The following is an 18,788-nucleotide window of genomic DNA, read 5'->3' on the forward strand; positions in this document are numbered from 1 at the left end:
CACAATTTGTCACAGCAAGTGGCAATGCTCCAATGGTAACTCCTTTATCAACTAGTGTCCCAGAGAGAGGACAATGTGGAGCAGACTCCTAGGCAACCCACAATCAATGGGTACTATGAAGAAGAAATTTTTATTAAGCTACTGACATTGGGGGAAAGATCATTGGAGAGCTTGGCAAGAGAAGTTTTGATGGAGCAATCTGGCAAAAACACAATCTGGGTTTAAGTGAAAACAGGAAGAGAGAAATTAGATAAAGTAGGTTCCTTTGTTTCAAGGTGTTGAGTGGGGCCATAGCTGGAGAGGGAAAGTGGGATCATGGGAGCTTTTTAAGAAAGATGATAGAAATACTGCATGGCAAGTACAGATGGGAAAATTAATGATATAGGAGGGAGGAAAGATTGTGGGAGTGCTATCCTTGAACAGGAGATCTGGTGCTCAAATGGAAGGGTCAGCTTTGTTAGGAAATTGGTGGTCATGAATTTAAAGTGAGATCAGTCAGCACAATTATGTGTTTTTCTCCAGACACATTCAGCTGTGTGGGTACAGGTATAGAATAGAATTGAATTCAACCAGGCTTGGAAATGATTTACTTAATTAGCATTTTATTTTATTTATTTATTTATTTATTTTTTAAAGATTTTATTTATTTATTCATGAGAGACAGAGAGAGAGAGAGAGACAGGCAGAGGGAGAAGCAGGCTCCCCGCAGAGCAGGGAGCCTGATGCGGGACTCGATCCCGGGACTCCAGGATCATGACCTGAGCCGAAGGCAGTCGCTTAACCAACTGAGCCACCCAGGCGCCCCTTAATTAGCATTTTAAAGTATATTAGTTCTCAATGTTTGTGGGAAATCAAGTAAGAGGAGTGGGTTTTAATAAACGCAAACCAGCCACCTAACCAACTGCTATTCTCTCCCCCATCCTGAGATATTTGAGAGAAGATATTCATGGCCATTTAGAACCAAAGAAACAACAAAAGCAGCCATGAAAATTTATTCCTGAAGAAAGTTGATTTCTCTTTCTGCTGATCTTCAATAAGAGAGCAAATATGCTCCACTCAGAAAGGGTTATAGATCCTTAAGAAAAGTATGAAATTAGATTTGACAATCCAAATATCAGTTGATGCCAGTTGTTTTACAAGTAACTAATAGGTCTTTGTACCTTAGTTACTTTTATTCCTATAGCTCCCAGAATATTTAATCACTTTTTGTCATTAGGTTCCAAGAGGGCATTAAGTAATGAGACAGCAATACAAGCAAGGGGTTTTTGAGCCCAACTCCAGCTAGTCATTAGCATGTTTTATATGGCATCTGTAGGGGAAATTCATAATGAGTGAGATTAAGGCAATGAAGTGAGAAAATGAAAAATTCATCCAGGAAATAAATGTCCATGACCAAATTACCAGTGTTTATATACATATATAACAACTGAGTGTCAGTGAGTTGGTTGCAGCAGTTGTAATAGGCCTTTGCAAGGAGTTTTAGGTTAGAAGAGGATTTGAGTTCATTAGAAAGTGGAGTGTTGCGATGTTTTCTTCAACTTGTTGGGGTTTCATCTGGAACACTGAGCTGGCCCCCCTAATGAGGGGAAGAGACATGACTGAAATTAGGAAATCTGGGTCTAGTTGGCTGTACCAGTGTGGAAGCTAGCTGTGTCACACCTGTTCAGAGCGATGGGCTGTTGATATGAGACGTTATCAGGCGGAGAATGCTGGGAGAACATTTTTGAAACCATGTGAAGCCAAGTGTTTCAAATGTGTCTTTGAAAATGGCTCATTTGATAATGACAATAAAACATGCTTATGATAGGATGTTAAGTGAAATAATCCACGTAGCAATTTTATGTATAATATACTCTCAACTGTGTTTTATTTTTTATTTTTATTTTTTTAAAAGATTTTATTTATTTATTTGACAGAGAGAGACACAGCGAGAGAGGGAATACAAGCAGGGGGAGTGGGAGAGGGAGAAGCAGGCTCCCCGCTGAGCAGGGAGCCCGATGTGGGGCTCAATCCCAGGACCCTGGGATCATGACCTGAGCCAAAGGCAGATGCTTAACGACTGAGCCACCCAGGCGCCCCTCTCAACTGTGTTTTAAATGGCATATTAAAAAAAAGGCTAGAAGGAGAGGTATGTTAACAGTGTTTGTGTGATTGGACCCTGGAGCATTAAAAATATTGGGGCAAATTTTGGTCAGACATTTAGGGGTATTGAAAGTAAAAATTATTTCTGGGCTTATTTCCTTTTTGATTGCATATTTTGTTTGTATTATAATCTATATATATGCAGTCTGCTAATAGGGATTTAATATATGGTTATTGACTCCAGTACTATATTAACGATGGTAGGATATAGTTTTAGATATACATACTGTGAATTCTGTTCAGAAACCCAAAGATATGTGTTTGTACAACATGTAACATACTTACTGAACAATGTTATGTGTCATGTACTCAACTAGGCATTGCATATATCAGATACAGTCCCTAACCTCCTGAAGCTTGCAGGGTAATGGAGGGCATATTAATTTTCCATGGCTGCATAAGAAATTACAATACACTTAGAGCCTTAAAACAGTACACTTTTGTTATCTAACAGTTTTTCTGGTGAGGATAGTGGCACGGATTAGCTGGGTTCTCTGATCAGGGTCTCACGTGGCTGTAATAACGCTATGGGCCAGCCTGTGTTCTCATCTAGAGGCTCAGCTGGGAAAGCATTTTCTTTCAGGCTCACCTGATTTGTTGATAGAATGCATTTCCTTGCAGCTGCGTGATTGAGGGCCCTGGCATCTAGCTGGCTGTTGGCTGGAGACCAGCTCAATTCTTGGAGGCTGCCCTCAACTCTAGGCCATGTGGGCCTGCCAACATGGCCACTTACTTCTTCAGAGCCAGCTAAGGAGAGAGACTCCCTAGAGTGAGTCTGCTAGCAAGATGGAATTTTATGTAACGTAATCACAGGAGTGCCATCTTATCATCTTTGCATATTCTGTTAGAAGAAAGCCACAGTTCCCATAAACAGCTAGCCACTGCTACTGGTTACTGGGACTTATTCTGCTGGGAGCACTCCGTAGACTCCACCTCAGAATTGACTGCAGCTGCTGTTCAGGGTTGGTCAAGGTTTGCCCTATGGGGGGAGAATTCTCACTTCAAAGGGTGTAGATATTTCAGAAACTGAGTAGTTTTCCCAAAGGTATGTCTCCTGGGGGCAGTAGAGAAGCCCAGGTGGAGAGACACAGCTACCTGGAACAGCTGAAGTCAGGTGTTGTCAGGTTCCAGATGTGCAGTGCATTGTGTTACCAGAGCAATGGCTGGAGTTAAAAAGGTGGGTCCAGAGGGTGGGAGTTGGGGAGAAGTGTTTGATATACACAGCCAGTGAGAAGCAGAGCTGGTGGTTAAGTCTTTCAGACTCTACTGCCCCCAGCTGCATATCACCTTCTCCTACACTTTGTTTAGCAAATACACCTTTTCTGGGGCGCCTGGGTGGCTCAGTGAGTTAAGCATCTGCCTTCGGCTCAGGTTGTGATCCTGGGGTCCTGGGATCGAGTCCTGCCTCAGGCTCTCTGCTCAGTGGGGAGCCTGCTTTTCCCTCTGCCCCTTCTGCCTCTGCCCCTTCCCCCTGCTTGTGCTTTCTCTCTCAAATTGTTATGGAACCTGGACTGGATCGCCCGATGGAAGAACCAAGCGGCACTCAGAGATCTTGGAGGATAGGAGGTTTATTTAACGCCGGTGGGCTCAGAGGAGAGTAGTCTCCAAAGGTCTGAGCACCGAGCACAAACAAAGGGGGCAATTTATACACCACTTCTGCATACTTGGCACTTTTGGTGCGTGCGCAAAGTGGGGCAGGGAGAAGAACCCGGAAGAGCCCCGGGGCAAGGACTGGGACTCTCTCGCTGGCTCAGTAGGCCATCTTAGGCCACAGATTTTCCTTGTCAAAATAAATAAATAAAAATCTTAAAAACAACTCCAAATACACCTTTTTCAAAAACATTGTATTTCTTTTTGGCACTGAAATTTTCCATTTAATTTTCACTGCTTTTAGTAAAACTGTTTACAGCAGTGCTTCTCAGAATTTAATGTGCATACAAATCACCTGGGGAATCTTGCTAAATGCAGATTTTGATTCAGAACATTGAGATGTGGACTTCTAGTCTGCATTTCTAACAAGCTCCCAGGTGATGCCGAAGCTGCTGGTCTGCACACCACACTGTGAGGAGCAAGGTCATAAGGTAAGACTCTAAATGAAAAGGCATAACTAGGTTGCATATTTGAATGGATTGAATAAAAGACAGGTGTCGTCATGCACTTTCAAGTTGCTAAGTCGACTTCAAACAGAGCCTTTGTCAAACTTACTTTCTTTGTGGCCCGAAGTTTTGTAAGACCCGCCAAGTGTTAATTTTGAATGATGGTTTGAATAATATTGTTATATAAAACCTTCTCACAGAACAGTTCGAAGTGCTTTTTATAATGTTAGCCATCTGGTCATTGCTATCTGAGGGTACTAATTTCCTTGTAGGAAAATACTAATAACATGCTAGTAATGGGAAAAATCAAATACATACTCCCCACAGGACATCATTTCTTTGCTCTACAAGTACATCTTCCTTACTAACTGCATTCCCTAAGCCAAAATAACAGTATCTTTAGGGTACACCGGGCCCATTGTAGTTTTGTCTCTACTTCCAAAAGGGACAAATATGGAATTTCAAACTCCTGCATCATCTGCTAAGAAGTTTTGTTCTGGGAACACTCTATTTACTACTGACTGATTCAATTTGAATAGATTTTCATTCACAGTATCCACAATTTCGAAGAAGAAATAAATGAAGTAATCTCCAAGATCCTATCCTACATTTATGTAGTCCTCTAAAAGACGTGATTGACTTCTGCAATACAGCTTCTGAAGAAGAACTTTGAAAGGAAATATGTAAAAGAATACCTCTAAGGCTTTAAGGGAAACTGAGATTTGATGTTGTCAGAGGATAGAGCAGATAAGGAATGGACTTGAGACACAGAGCCTTAACAAACCCAAGTCCCTACGGTGCTTTTTTAAAAAAATGACTTAAATTCGTATTCTTCTCTGGGGTTTATTATTTATTCATTTAGTGCTTAAGACACATCTATTGAGCATCCCTGGTGAGCACAGACCTATCTCTAGGTATGCAGTGGGAGACAAAAACAGTTCCTGACCTCATGGAAGTTATACCTGAGGGGAAGACACATGTAAAATATCACTGCACAAATGCATATATGATGATTACTTACCGGGGTAAGTGCTATGAAGGAGAGCCCCTGTGCAGAGTCCTAAGGGCAAGAGAAGGCTCATCACATTTGAGGAACTAAAAGAGCCAAGTGCTGCTGGAGCATGGAATGAATGAAAATATCAGTAAATGCTTACACAACGTGTGCAAGGTACCAGGCATGGTGCTGAGAGCCTCATAGGCCTTATCACATTAAGTCCTTACTACTACCTTGGGAAGTCAATATTGCCAATCTCATGTCAGTGGTCAGAGGCACAGAGACGGTAAGCAAGTTGCCCAGTGTTTCATGGGTAGAGTGTTTGAACACAGAAGGTCTCCATAACTGCCCAGTTTTGCCTCCGTGCAGAAGAAAGGGCCCAGGGATCACACAGCTCGGCAGCTTGATGTTCGCCTCTCTTCACATGCAGCTTCAAAGTTTGAATCACCGTGAAAGAACAGAAGGTTATCTGACTTAACCAGATAAACATAACAGTGAAATAAAATAATAATGGTTTTACTATATCATAAGACAAATTATAGCCCTGGTAAATAAACTCTCAAAATGCATAGCTGTGCTGTCATTTCCCAGAATTTCTCCATGAGGGGTTACATGTAGAAGAAAATAGCCATAAACTATATTCACATCTCAGCGTGGATGATTCGGGTCTTCATTTATGCTCTTTGCATAAGATATTAATACGCCCTTTCTATAATTCATGGAGGATGTGTGACTAATAATCCAATGAGGAGGCCTATCTCTCCTTTGTGCTTTCTATGGCTGGACAACTAAGGTGTAAGAGTTTAAATGTCATGGCAGGATGTGAAAAAAATGGAAACTTACATGATATTTTTTTTGTCATTCAGGGTAGATTATTTTGCTATGGATTTATTTTAAGCTTTAAATAATGACTATAAATTTAAAAATATTTATTAGAATTTTCATGAATTTTCTATTTATTTCATACACATTTCCCACTGTAGAAACCAAGCCCTGGGATGTGTTAATTGCTGTCATGGTTCCGTATGTGACAATGGCAGTGGACGAGAACACAGCAGGTGCAAGGCCACATCTTATCACATCAAGTAATCCAGAAGCCTCTGAGCAATTAAGAGTGTCTGATGAGAAACTCAGAAAAGAAGAGAGAAGGTGTTCTTAAGTTTCATAGTCTACGCTTTTCAGGGCTTTACTTTTTGTGTCTGGGTTTTAACAATGTCATGGTTCATAGTGGCAGAAAGAGAAGAAAAAAGATGAGTAAACCACGAGCTGATACATCTTCGAGAAGCTCAAAGTTGCTCATTTGGAGTTTTGATTATCATAAAGTGATGGGAGTCTTAGAGTAATGTCACTTGAATTTTCCCTGTTAAGGATGGAAAACAAGGCTGAGATATCAAGTGAATTTTTCCAAGGTCATCTATCAAGCTGGTAGTAGCAGAGAGAGAGCTAGAACCCAGCATTCTTGACTTAGGCAGTGCATTGGGGTGAGGCGTGTGTGTGGGATGTGGTGCTTTAAGGTTTCCTCAGATAAGGGCATGGAATTGGAAATACAATATGAAAATTTTAAGGACTACGCACACCCAGAGAACACAGAAAATCCAAAACTTGTGTCTGTGGTTTATGAAGCAAAGATAAGTCAGTAAAGAGATGCTATTGGGATAATATATGAACAATATCCTAATGTTGGTCTTAAAAATAATAAAACATCTTAACTTTGATAAGATGACACCCATGATCCTTCTTTTTGACTTAACCAGTTTTTTTTAAGGACTAAAACACCTTACAAATAGATTCCATATTTGAAAAATATTAGCGTCATTTCATGAATTCATTATGCCCTTATGCACTCTTGGCCATATAGATGTCTCCTCTTTCCTGTGAGAACACAGAATGATCTTCTACTGGCATACTCTTGTGTAAAGCCCACTCAGGGCCCCACCAGAGCTATGACAACCAAGGGGCTGAGGTAGCAGAGCTTTGTGTAGGGTTCTAGGGAATAAGCGTATCTGCTTTTTATTATTGCTTGGAGTCTGAAATTATAAACAGTGTTGGTAATAATATACTTCTCCCTGTTGAGGCTGACTGGACTGCCCCCTCCATCTTGGTGTGCCACTGCTCCAGGGAATTATGAACAAACCCAAAGGCAGGCAAAAGGAGAAGGGGTGGGAATTTTCACCTGGATATTTACATTTGCTTCTCTACTAATCTTCAGACTGGCATGTAGAGTATCCATGAAAATCAACTAAACAGTGAATAGTACTAATATGAGAAATAATTAAGATTTCTCTTTACAAGTTAAATGTTAATGAAAAGAATAAATCGTAACTAAGAAGCTTTCCTTTATACAATAGAAAATTAGATATAAAACATAGTGGAGGGGCGCCTGAGTGGCTCAATCGGTTAAGTTTCTGATTTTGGCTCAGGTCATGATCTCAGGGTCCTGGGATTGAGCCGCGCATCAGGTTCCATGCTCAGTGGGGAGTCTGCTTGTCCCTCTCCCTCTCCGCCTGCTCTTGCTCTCTCTTTCTCTCTCAAATAAGTAAATAAAATCTTAAAAAAGAACATAATGGAAAACAATCACTTGCATAGTATTAACAAAAAATAGGATATCTAGAAATAAATTTTATCCCAAATGCATAAGATCTATATGAAGAAAACCTATAAAAATACTGAATTACAGAAAAGACTTGAATAAATGATGGGGCATACTATGTACTCTTTTGGGGGGGCATATCACATTCTTGGATGAAAAGATACTTATTTCCTCTAAGTGAGTCTATCAGTATAATACAATTCCAATAAGAGTCCAGTAGATTTTAAAATAGTTCTTTTTAATTTGACCTTGGACATGATAGTAACCTCTTTGAACTTTAGTGCAAGATTGAAGTGATCAGTGTTTCTTGAAGACATTTTGGAGATATGAATAATGGCCTTAAAATGCTCATGTATCTTAACCCAGTAATTTCACTTGTAAGATTTTTGTACTAGGTAAGTAATTGGGAGAGGACTATAAATCTCCCTGTTTAAGAATGTTTGTTAAAGTTTTATTAAAAAAACAAAATTGGCAAAAAACAATGCTTAAGTATATTTTGGCATAAACAAAGTGAAGTATTATGTAGTTATTAGTATTTCAAATACTAATTAATGAAAATAATGGAAAAAAAATAAATGTAAGATTATATGAAATATTCCCATTAAAATGCACACACACATACACACACATATGCAAGAACATCTGTAGGTGAAGAAACTGTATGGGAATGTTTCTAGTAGTTATCTCAGGATGGTGACATTATAAAGGTGTGGGTTCGAATATCACTTGCCAGCTGTGAGATCCTGGGTTAAGTGGTGCTGTTACTTCAGGTCTTCATTTCCTCATATGTAAAATGAAGAAAATAGCAATAACATTTCTGTGAAGGTTGAAGTACTTAATATATGTAAAGCATTTAGCTTAGCATTTACCAAGTGTTCAATAAATGGTGTTTATTATCAATAATATTATAGATTTCTAAATACATATTTTTAAAGATTTTATCATTTATTTATTTTAGAGATAGAGAGCACACATGAGTTGGAGGGGCAGAGGGAGAGGGACAATCAGTCTCTGTGCTGAGCAGGGAGCCCTGCTTGGGGCTCAATTCCAGGACCCTGAAATCACAACCTGAGCTGAAACCAAGAGTCGGCACTTAACTGACTGAGCCACCCAAGCACCCCTATAGAGTTCTATATTCTAAAAATCTATTTTTATTCTTTAAAAAATTGAGATATATTTGACATACAGCATTGTGTAAGCTTAAGGTGTGCAATGTATTCATTTGATGCATTTTTATATGCAATATGATTAACACTGCAGCGTCAGTTAACACCTCTATCACATCACCTAATTATCATTTCATTTTGTGGCAAGAACACTTAAAATCTAGTCTCTTAGCAACTTTGAAGTATATAATACAGTATTGTTGACTGTAATCACAATGCTGTGCATTAAATCTCCAGAACTTACTCATTTTCTTTTTTTGTAGATTTATTTATTTTAGAGAGAGAGATGGGGGGCAGAGGGAGAGGGAGAGAGTCCTAATTAGATTCCCCGCTGAGCACAGAGCCTAACATGGGGCTCAGTCTCATGACCCTGAGATCACAACCTGAGCCGAAACCAAGAGTTGGTCACTTAATCGACTGTGTCACTCAGGTGCCCCAAGAACTTATTCATTTTCTAACTGCAAGTCTGTACCCTTTGACCAACATCTCCCCATTACTCCCCACTCCCTAGCCCCTGGTAACCATCATTCTATTCTCTGTTTCTAGGAGTTTGGCTTTTTTAGAGTCCATAGATATATGAGATCATACAATATTACCTTTCTCTGTCTGAATTGTTTCATTTAGCATATTGCCTTCAAGGTCTGTCCATGTTGTCACATTTAGACATTGCAGATTTATTAATTTCATGGTCAGAAACAGATGATGAATATTACACATTTTAAAAAGAGGACATTTAGAAAGTAGAGTCAAAATGAAAACCAATTGCAAGAAGAACTGGGAAATGCGCAGAGAACACTAAATATATCCCATGAATTAGTAGCCTTAAGTAGACCAATTTCAAAAGGAAATAATAATTGTTGAGTTATTTTCTGTGCTATGGGTATTATGTACGTGTAATTCATTTAGTTCTTGATATCAACCTGTGAGAAGGTTCTGTTCTTAACATAATTTTACAGATAAGGAAACTGAGGTACAGAAAGTTTCGTGCATCCAGGGTTGTAGAGCTAGTCAGCAGTAGAACTGGGCTATGAAGCAGTTTATATCAGTCTAACCACTCTGCAGACTACTTTCTCAAGGATGAACTCTGCATGATTCATGGAAGAGAAAAAGCAGATGAATTGCTTAAGGTAAGCATAATTCTTGATATTGAGAGAAGAAATACATTTCTCCTGAATGGCCTCGTGAAGATGACACTGCTCAGTTTCATGATGAACATCCTCAAAACTATCCTTACAGCAGATACACTGTCAAGTTTCAAAGGACTGTTTGTTATAGCATCCCTCAATGTGAGCCTGTGGCCTTGCGTTACAGCACAGTTCACTAAGAACCTTTTTGTCTTAGAAGAGCCCATAAGTGGAGAGTGGACTAGACTGGTTGATGGAGGGACCCTGACACACTGAAAAATCATTGAAATCATTCTCTTTTGTACTGAAAAATCTTCAAAATAACTTAGAGGAAACACAGATTGGAGGCTTTTGCCATAAATTTGAAAATTAAACAGGAATTTAAAGGGGTAAGATATCTCATAAGACACAGGAATAAGATCACATTTAGTTCCTACTGCTCTTTAACAATTTTGTTCTGAAAAAGATTCAAAATGTAAGATGTTGGGTGCCTGGGTGGCTCAGTTGTTAAGCATCTGCCTTCGGCTCAGGTCATGATCCCAGGGTCCTGGAATCGAGCCCTGTATCAGGCTCCCTGCTTGGCGGGAAGCCTGCATGGCGGGAAGCCTGCTTCTCCCCCTCCTACTCCCCCTGCTTGTGTTCCCTCTCTTGTTCTCTCTCTCTCTCTGTCAAATAAATAAAAAAAATAAAATCTTAAAAAAAAAAAGAACAGGGGTAAGCAAACTATAGTCCATGGACCAAAAACAGCCAATAGCCCATTTTGTATGGCCCACAAGCTTAGAATGATTTTTATATTTCTAAAGGATTATAAACAAACAAAACCCCACAGAATAGTGTGTTACAGGCATTGTATATGGCTCACAAAGCCGAAAATATTTACTGTCTGGTTCTTTACAGAAAGTTTACCAATCCTTGGCCTAGAATCATGACCAGACTTATGTTCAGATAAATATTCTGGACCCAGTTTCTGCAGCTCAAAAAATGAGAACTAGAAATTATTATTTTTTTTAAAGATTTTTTTTAAATTTATTTATTGAGAGAGAGAGAGCATGAGAGGGAGGAGGGTCAGAGAAGCAGACCCCCTGCTGAGCAGGGAGCCTGATGCGGGACTCAATCCTGGGACTCCAGGATCATGACCTGAGCCAAAGGCAGTTGCTCAACCAACTGAGCCACCCAGGTGCCCCAAGAACTAGAAATTATTTTTATTGTATTCCTTAGAAGGATGGGATTCATCGGCACCTCAGTTGAACAGGAAATATTTCCTAATTGGGCAATCAAAGTGAGAGGGTCAGCCCAGATGAGGCCTTTTGAATTGGTTTTCAATTCAAATTGAAAGAATTAATTTTCTAGTCACTTACAGCTTTTTGTTCTCTCTGCCCTGGAAAATGATGCCACGGACACTCAGTCAACAATGCGAGAGAGATGACTTGGAAGGGTTGGTTAGGGCTAGTGCCCAAACCAAGTTAGGGTCCTAGGAGATTGGTAATAATGAGTGACAGGAATGCCAATTAATGATGGAAGTTTAGATGATTCTAGGGTAGAGAGAATAGTTGATAGTCTAGTTGGGTGACCACGAGAAAAGAGGGAGCCGTGTGTTGAGAAACTTTTGATTGTACTGTGGCTGATAACTTTAGAAACCAGATACTTCTTAGTGCTTTGGGGTGGACTGTTTTGGTGAAATTTTACTTTGTTGCTTTGAGTCAGAAGTTACTGGAAAATTATAGGCCATTCACATTCAAAAGGCTTTACTTTGTTGGCCCTAAAGGTCAGAACTATACCAGTCTTTAGAATGTCCAGTCTTGCTATCCTAGAAGCAATGAGTAAATATTTAGAGGATAATTGGGACTCTCTAATAAGGAAAAACAGTAACAATCCAAATGATGGGCTACGATAATGTATGACTGCTGGTATAATTGTAGACTGGGCCATGAAATCAAGGATGAGTTCATCTACAAATTCAAGGCGTTCTCAACAAAGGCGTAATTTCAGATCTTGTATGTTTAAAATATATCTCTTTAAAAAATTTCAATTATAATTCCTATTTCTCTTTAGGCTATTAAAGCAACCAGGAACTTGAGACCATGACTACAACTTAGCTGAACAAGAACCTCAGTCCTGTAAAAATGTTATTTTCTTCATGGTAGAATGACACTGTTACAGCTTTGAGTTTCATACCAGTTTCACTAAACTTCAACTTGTTTAAGCAGAAAGGATCCTGCTGAAATCCCCGTTGCCTGACAACCCCATAAGTACATGCTGAGTGTTGACTGTTACTTTAGAGAGAACTCCTTACATTTGGTTCAGTGACCTGTGTTATAATTTTTTTCTCTTCTCATGCCTTATTACCCATTTAAAATCCTTTCATTAGAACAGAGAACTGTGTACATTTTGTTCTTGGGTTTTTACTCAGCAAGACTCACTGTTGCCTCCTAGAAAAAATTTCACATAAAGGAAAATGAAAACGAGCATGGTAAGGTTTATTTATAAACTGATTTTTTTTTTTTTTTTACCAGCTGGTTTGTAAGGGCATTCACACAAAACTTACACATTTATACATTAGCTGTGTGAAAGCAAAGGTGCTAGAAAAGAAGCTAGCATAAACTATCAACATAGGGGAAAATGTACTGATATTAAAGGTCATCTGGCTACCTGAGGAGTTGTATAGAAAAGGTCAGCTCCTCTAAGAAGCAGAATGCAGGGGGTACTTGCAGTTGTCTAGATGTTTCACCTTTATATCCTCTACAAGGATGGCCGGTAGTAGACAAGGTTAAAGTAAAAGACAAAATATATCTCGAATGTTTTGCCAGAAGAACAAACTTATCCCTGCTTATTGAACAAAATAGGACTGGAAAGAGCTTTTATAACTGGGCTATGGTCAACCATGGTGGGAGAGGAAGATTTGGTGCTCCCAGTCGATGCTGTCATGCATTGTCAGTTGTTTTCTTACAACGAAAGAAAATGGCAGGTTATGAGTTCTAAAACAAAATCACAGGAGATTAAGGGTTTATCATTAGCAGAAATGTCTGGCCAGGGGTTTTGGTTCTTAAAAAAAATGAGACTATGATTTAAAAATATTTTATCTTGTGTTGGCTCAGATAAATTTTTCATTAATTTTTCCTTTTTTTATGTAAGCAGTTTTCAATTTTCCATGATATTGGGGTCAAAGAAAACATGGGAAACAAATCCGAAGACGAGAATGTTTTAGTCCTTAATAGGCCCCATTAATCCTGTATCGTCCAGCATTAAGCTATGACCCTCACCTGGTGACAGCTGTGTTTCATTTTTTTTTTTTTTTTTTACTTCTTTGTTCATTCCCTGTTAAAGATTCTGGTGGATAATAAAATAGCCAGAAGAATAGGGACAGACGGCCTGGATGATTATCAACTAACTGGGTAAAGAGCCCTTGCAATTGAGAATTTACTCTGCAGTGAAATACTGAATTTTAAATACTGACTCTCCATTTTTAAGCCACAATGTAGTTTTAGAGCCTAACTCAGTCTTTGTTTTCTCTAGCAAGTTTGTACTTGGACAACATAAACTCTTAGTCCTACCCAAGGAGAGGCTATCATTTCAAATCCTACAATACATTTCATGAAAGTACAGATTAATTTTAGAAAAGGGAAACAACTAGTGCCGTTTTTCTCCTCCTTCAGTGGAGAAATATTTATTGAGGTACCTTCTATTTATAATGCATGGTCTATAAAAGAGTAAATAATGTTTCAATGTCTACCAACATGCAGAAGAGTATTTGCCAGACCCTGCATGGGTTTTGTGTTTTCATGCATTTAACAATAAAAAAAGGAAAGACTGCCCCACCCCAAATTGCTAGAATTGACACACAAATTCAGTAAATTCATAGGATACAAAATCAACGTACAGAAATCTGTTGCATACACATTGGGGGTATGTGCCCCTTCAAATCAGCATGTTTGGATCCTTTGGATATATACCTAGTGGTTCAATTGCTGGATCTTAGGGTAGTTCTATTTTTAACTTTTTGAGGAACCTCCGTACTGTTTTCCAGAGTGGCTGCATCAGTTTGCATTCCCACCAACATTACAAGAGGGTTCCCCTTTCTCTGCATTCTTGCCAACATCTCTCATTTCCCAACTTATTAATTTTAGCCATTCTGACAGGTGAGAGGTGGAGAGGTGGTATCTCAATTTGATTGTGATTTGTATTTCCCTAATGATGAGTGATGTTGAGCATCTTTTCATGTGTCTCTTGGCCATTTCTATGTCTTCTCTGGAAAAGTATCTATTCATGGGAAGAAGAAATACTGTTAAAGAGTCTATTCTCCCAAAGCAATCTATACATTTAATGCAATCCCTGTCAAAATACCAACAGCATGTTTCACAGAGCTAGAACAAACAATCCTAAAATTTGTATAGAACAGCAAAAGACTCCGATCTTTAAAATCTTTTTAAAAATTTTATTTATTTGAGAGAGAGAGAGAGCAAGCAGAGGGAGAGGCAGAAGGAGAGGGAGATGCAGACTCCCCAGTGAGCAGGGAGTCGGACTCAGGGCTCAATCCCAGGACCCTGTGATCACGACCTGAGCCGAAGACAGATGCTTAACCGACTGAGCCATCCAGGTCCCCCTAGCTGAAGCAATCATGAAAAAGAAAAGCAAAGTTGGAGGCATCACAATTCCCCACTTTAAGTTATATTACAAAGCTGTAGTGATCAAGACAGTATGGTACTAGCACAGAAACAGACACATAGATCAATGGAACAGAATAGAAAGCCCAGAAGTGGACCCACAACTGTCTGGTAAACAAATCTTCGACAAAGCAGGAAAGAATATCTAATGAAAAAAAGACAGTCTCTTCAACAAATGGTGTTGGGAAAACTGGACAGCAACATGCAGAAGAATGAAACTGGCCCACTTTCTTACACCATACACAAAAATAAATTCAAAATGGAGTAAAGACCTAAATGTGAGACAGGAAATATCAAAATCCTGGATGAGAACACAGGCAGTAACCTCTTTGACATCAGCTATAGCAACTTCTTACTAGATACGCCACCTGAGGCAAGGGAAACAAAAGCAAAAATAAAATATTGGGACTTTGTCAAGATAAAAGCTTCTGCACAGCAAAAGAAACAACAGAACCAAAAGGCAACCTATAAAATGAGAGAAGATATTTGCAAATGACGTATCTGATAAAGGGTTAGTATCCAAAATAAATGAAGAACTTATCAAATTCAACACCCAAAAAGCAATCCAGTTAAAAACTGGCAGAATATGTAAATAGATATTTTCCAAAGAAGACATACAGATGGCCAAGAGACACATGAAATGATGCTCAACATCACTCATCATCAAGGAAATGCAAATCAAAACCACAAAGAGATATCATCTCACAGCAGTCAGAATGACTAAAATTAACTGTTGGTGGGAATGCAAACTGGTGCAGCCACTCTGGAAAACAGTATGGAGATTCCTCAAAAAGTTAAAAATAGAACTACCCTACAATCTAGCAATTGCACCACTAGGTATTCACCCAAAGAATGAAAAAATACTAATTCAAAGGGATACATGCGCCCTGATGTTTATAACAGCATTATCAACAATAGCCAAATTATGGAAAGAATGAATATTGAATGAATATTACTCAGGCATCAAAAAGAATGAAACCCTGCCATTTGCAATAATGTGGTTGGAGCTAGGGTGTATTATGCTAAGTGAAATTAAGTTGGGTTAGAGAAAGACGAACACCATGTGGTTTCACTCATATGTGAAATTTAAGAAACAAATGAGCAAAGGGGAAAAAAGAGAGAGAGAGGCAAACCAAAAGATAGTCTCTTCATTATAGAGAACAAACTGATGGTTACCAGAGTGCATGGGGAGGGGGGATGGGTTAAATAGGGATGGGGATTAAGGGGTGCACTTGTGTGATGAGCACTGAGTATTGTATGTAAGTGTTGAATCACTAAATGGTACACCTAAAACTAATATTGCACTGTATGTTAACTAACTGGAATTTAGATAAAAACCTAAAAAATAAAGGTTAAATAAGTACAGTAAAAAAAAAAAAAAGTTACTGCTATGGCCAAAGGAAATAATAAAAAAGAAACAGTGATTATTATGTCTAAATCTTCATGGAATTTGAACATATAGCTTAACTACAAAATGATTAAAATGAAGTATCCTGGGAGCACTAGTTAAGAAATATTAATTGGTAATAAGGATTATTATTTATTATTAGTATTACCTTTAGAGTAGTTAGTTCTAGACTCTTCAGCAGACATTTAAGGTCCAAAAATATAACATCCTTATCTTTCAGACAATGAGCAAATGTCTGCTGCTATCTCCAGATGAGTTTTATCAACTTCAGTTGAGATTCTGCTGGAAGTGACTTCTAGGGTTCTTGATACTTAGCATACAGAATAGCACACCAACTGAATGGTTGTGTGTTCTTGATCTAGCTGATTTGAAACTGATTGTTGGATGAAAAGCTGTTCTGGATGAACTCCTATGTTTGTAGCTATCTATTTTGGTACAGTTGTAATCATGAATTCTGGGTCCTTTTGAGCTGATGTCTCTAACAATTGACTGTACTAAACTGGATATAAGTGTACTAAACTGGACTTCTACTTTCTGGTGAAATGGTTAATGCCAATTAGATAGTCCATAAAGAATGTGTTGTTATGCTGCAAAACAATTATCCTTGCCCTAACATCAGAAATATTTTCTCCATTAACTGTGGTTGTCAAAATTTTGTAATAAAGATAAAAAGTAGAGGTGAATGAATATAACTTCTCAAATCTTTAAGCCTGAGTGACATCTACTGAGCCTATTCCTCCATTTCAAGAAGTTGAGGAGGGGAATTCAACTGCTACAAACTGATAGTAATACTCCTTCAACATTTATAATCCTTGCTACTCAAGGACCAAGGACATTTCAATTGGCATTATTTTAGTTTGTAACTTAAAGAGGAAGTAATTTAGGATTTTTTTCCCCTGGACTTTTAATTTTTTCTTTCAAAAACTATATATAAAATAGAAAGAATAGTATAATGAACCCCCCATATACATCTCATCCAATTAAAACAATATTAAACCCACAGGTGAGTTTGTTTCACCCATACTGGGTTATTCTGAAGCAAATTCCAGACATAAGTTAATTTCATTTTTAAAGTATTGCAGTATGTATATCTAAAAACCCTTCCTATTATATACTGAAAGGGAGTGACAGGTTATTAGTTCTTAAAAAAAAAAAAGAAAGTATTTAACGTTAACATGTTTTTATTTCTCTTGGGTAAATATACATTAATGGGATTCCTGAGTTTTATGGTTAGTGTATGTGTAACTGTATAAGAACCTGCAAAACCTTCTCCAAGTGGAAGTACCATTTTGCATCTTCACCAGCAATGTTGGAGTTCCATTTTTTTCATATAGGTCAATTTGTTATTAGTGTACAGAAAAGTGCAACAGACTTTTCTATATTGATTTTATACCCTAAACTTTACTAAATTTATTAGTTCTAAGTTTTTTGGCTGTTTTTAGGGTTTTCTATGTATAATATCATGTCATCTTCAAATAGTGACAGTTATACTTCTTCCTTTTCAATCTGGATGCCTTTTATTTCTTGCTTAACTGCTCTGGCTAGGACTTCCAATACTATGTTGAATAAAAGTGGGGGAGAGTGGGCATTTTTGTCTTGTTCCTGATCTTAGAGGAAAAGCTTTTTACCATTTTTAAAAAATTTAACAACTGATAATTTATTAAAAAGGTTGATTTAAGCATCTGCAATGGTGACCTTGACTCCTGGCTCAATATTGATGGAAGTAATCTGCTTAACAATCTTAGAAGGACTGTACAAATCAGTGAGTTGCTTGTGGACCCTCATCTGAGAACAATCCCAAGTCTTAGAACCTTGAGCACAGGGAGTTTTTCTTGTAGTGATTCTCAGAGTCTTGGTAGGCATCCAAACTGCTCCTTTCACTTTGAGATTCTTTTCCTTTGTGCCTCTGATCAGGTCAGCACATACCTTTTCCAAAGATTTTATGTTGTGGCTGGTGAGAATAATTCAGTGAATCACCACCTCTGGTTCCATGGGTGTCTTCACGGTGTCTTTAAAAGCCATGGCTGCAACACGGCTTCCTGACTGACTTGTTCCTCAGTGAGAACGAACAGTAATGAGTCAGAAACAGGAGCAGGGCATCCAAGGCTCTGCTGTAGCAGTGACTGCATCTTCCTCAAAGAGCGCATTTTACCATTGAGTACCTTAGCTCTAGACTATTCTATTTTTCTTTACCGTTGTCTTATAGTTATGCATCTTAGTTTATTTTTCTTGTGGGGGTTGATCTAGGGCATACAATGTATATCTTTATCTTAGCACAATCAACCTTCAAATGTTGTTATGCCCCTCAATGTAAAGAGACTCACAGCAGTATATTTCTATTTACTCCCTCCTCTCTTTTGTGCTATTATTGTCTTACATTTAACTTGTAAATATGCTATAAACTCCATAATACATTGTTATTATTTTTACTTTTGTTATTATTTGTACTTTTAAGAGTCAGTTATCTTTTAAGGTGACTAAAAATGAGAAATATATTTTGAAAATATTTGCCCATATACTTACCATTTCAGATTCTCTTTATTTCTTTTTGTAGGCTTAAATTTCCAAATAGCATTCTTCTCCTTTAGCCTCAGGAATTTTGTTGAC

The 18,788-nt window shown here is 38.2% G+C and overlaps 1 pseudogene; it reads right to left on the reverse strand.

The window, feature by feature from the left end:
- Positions 1-17,770: 17,770 nt before the first annotated feature.
- Positions 17,771-18,203, reverse strand: LOC102728800 (small ribosomal subunit protein uS10 pseudogene; annotated as a pseudogene).
- Positions 18,204-18,788: the final 585 nt, after the last annotated feature.

Source organism: Leptonychotes weddellii, chromosome 9, assembly GCF_054177405.1.
Source record: "Leptonychotes weddellii isolate Sample4059 chromosome 9, ASM5417740v2, whole genome shotgun sequence".
NCBI classification, from domain to species: Eukaryota; Metazoa; Chordata; class Mammalia; order Carnivora; family Phocidae; genus Leptonychotes; species Leptonychotes weddellii.